Raw genomic sequence first — 2,887 nt, 5'->3', positions numbered from 1 at the left:
TTCAGCCAGTTTCTAATTCTTATCAGTTATAATTCCTAAATACCCTCCATCTTGTTCTGGTCACTCTTAAATTGGTCTGCACCTATTTAGCAGTGGGCACTACTGACCATTCTCTTTAAAGGGTAAATTATTCTTGACTTCCATAACAAAATACTCTTGATTTTCCTCTTTCCTTCCTGACCACTCTTTCTCAGACCCTTTTTGAGAATCTTTTTTTCTACCCATCACTTAAATAATGATTTCTTATTCTCCACTACATCTCCTATAGGATATGGCATATGGTAGGATATAAAGACACTCATTGCATTTTGTAGAATAAATAAGTGTCTGAATGTTGACTACCTTAATACACAATAGAGTTCATATTGAGATAATCCTAGATGAACCAGGCAGATGGCATATCTCTTTATCTCTGCTCAAAATTAAATCTCCCCTAAATTGTCAATAGAGTAATCAAGTATAAATCTGCAATGAATAGAAAATGGAAAGAAAAACATAAGCAGATGAGAGGCTTCAACCCATTTTTAGAAGATGCAATGCAGGCAGAAGAAAGGTAAGGATAGAAAACCAGAGAAGTTTGAACTTAATGCATAGAGGAGAGACAACAACTGGAAAGCAGAGCTGCTCCCAGGCTTCACAGTCTCAGAAGTCCCTCAGGTGTCAGGACTGTAGAAGGCAGGGATAATCTGGGAGCTGGAAACAAGAAAATCAGCTGCAATTCTATTCAAGAAACAGACCACTAGGCCCTTACCACTGCCCCAAACACATTTCTGCCCAAACCCCACACAGTCTGAAGTTTGATAGCTTATGTCTGGAGAAATTGAACCAGGGAGATGCTAGACTCAGAAACAGTAGAAGGACACAGAATACTTGTGGATCAACAAATAGAGGAATTACGGTATAATAGGTGAGAGCGTCTCTTTCTTCCCTATCTCTACTTGGCTCCCTCAACACTTTCAAACAGAAAGTGGTGGCAGGTGAGCACTTCTCTAGAGAAGGTGAATGGCCCCACACCTACAGTTATGAGATTTGGGGTTCTGCTAGGAAAATCAGTCTTTCCTCTGACTATGCTACAGCGAAGCCCAACAACCAACAAGCCATGGAATGCACATGGGGTTTCCCACTTCTGGTGCCTCTTTCCAGAGGGATGAAAGCCAACAATCCGGGCATTGAGGAAAGCCAGACATCGACACATGCCAACTAGGGAAGCAAAAATAATTCACTTTATACAGAAGCAATGGAAGCAGTCATGACATTGTTACCACTTTGAGGCTAAGAAAGATCATTATGTCCATGAAACAAAAAAGGAGATGCTACAAAAAGAGAACAAGGAAATCACAAGGAAGACTCTAGAAGACTGAATCATTTAGGATACGCAAAATTTGCCATGGTGACAACAGAGACAAACTCAGGTTTTAACAGAGTGAAGGTTTACTTACAAAGTCTTTTGTTGGTTCTGGGGACTCCAGCGCAGCTCTCCTCTGTTGGAGGCGTGGTGACGTGCTAGGCTGCTCTAAACTTGTGAAACACCTATTTTAATGAGGCTCTGGGGTTCACCATTACAGGGAAAGAGAATGTGGGAAATCACATAGCAGGAATTCCTACCTCAATATCTCCATATCTCATTGGCTAAAGCAAATCATAGGGCTAATCTGGAGTACAAAGGCACAAGGCATTGTAATCATTTCACATTTTGATGAACTCTAATAATATGTAGCTAAGAAATGTGATGAGGGCAACTCCCAGAAAGTAGAACAAAGAGACGAAGAGACGGGGTAGAAGAGAAAATGCAAGAAAATCTTAGGAGAACCTAAAAGGTTCAGTCCAGGGTCCTCCAGAGAAGCAGACCAATATTATACATGTGAGGCTGATTCATTACGAGGAATTGACTCACATGATCGTGGAGGCTAAGAGTCTCACCGTCTGCTGTCTGTAAGCCGGTGGTGTAATTCTAGTTGAGTCTGAAGGCCTGGTAAGCAGCGAAACCAATGTCGTAAATTCCAATCTGAGGGCAGGAAAAGATGAGAAGGGATGTCTCCGCTCAATCAGTGAGGCATAAAGAGGTGGGTGGCTCCACCGCCGCCTCCTTCTGCCGCTCCTGGTGCTGCTTGTGTGCCCCTTTGGTGCGGACCTGGTACCCCTTCTGTGAAGTGGCAGCTGAGGAGACGCTGGGGCTCTCCATGGCCAAGGAAAAACCCAAGGAAGGGGTCAATGATCAGATTAATTGTAGGTGGCGGGGCAGGATGGGTCTGTGGTGCAGTTTAAGATTAAGAGGCACACACCATTTCGTAAACTAATTGAAGCCTATTGTGAACGACAGGGTTTGTCAATGAGGCAGATCAGATTCTGATTTGACCGGCAGCCAATCAATGAAGCAGACACACCTGCACAGTTGGAAACGGAGGGAGGAGATACCATTGATGTGTTCCAGCAGCAGACAGGGGGTGTCTACTAAAAAGAGAACCTGCCACTCTACTCCAGCATGCTGTTCCTCGAAGACATTCTCAGTTAGAAAACGGCAATTCGGTTTCAACACATCTGACTGCTACGGTATAGTGTTCTCTATTCTTTCCTTTCTCTTTTCCCCATTCCTTTATTGCACGTAAAGTAACTGATGTATGTGCACAAGCATTTGCATTTTTTTTTAACTAAATGGTCAATGGTATGTTTTGATGGACATCAAATGGAAATGGATGGGAAAAAATGCTGGTTCTGTGAAAACACCGCCTTTCCCCATTAGCGGCAAGCTTATTCAGCTCTTATCTTTATATTCCAGTAAGTCAGTGGTTCTCAACCTTCTGGCCCTTTAAATACAGTTCCTCATGTTGTGACCCAACCATAAAATTATTTTCGTTGCTACTTCATAACTGTAATGTTTCTACTGTTA

The 2,887-nt window shown here is 42.7% G+C and overlaps 1 pseudogene across 1 annotated transcript; it reads left to right on the top strand.

The window, feature by feature from the left end:
- The first annotated feature begins 2,180 nt into the window (after nucleotides 1–2,180).
- On the top strand, nucleotides 2,181–2,455 carry LOC308521379 (small ubiquitin-related modifier 2-like; annotated as a pseudogene). The gene has a single exon. The product of its transcript is annotated as a small ubiquitin-related modifier 2-like (transcript).
- The last annotated feature ends 432 nt before the right edge of the window (nucleotides 2,456–2,887 follow it).

Source organism: Myotis nattereri (genome assembly GCF_964212035.1).
Source record: "Myotis nattereri genome assembly, chromosome: 6".
Taxonomy (NCBI): Eukaryota; Metazoa; Chordata; class Mammalia; order Chiroptera; family Vespertilionidae; genus Myotis; species Myotis nattereri.
Note: the sequence above shows the minus strand (reverse complement) of the source record. Positions and strands in the feature narration are given on the sequence as shown.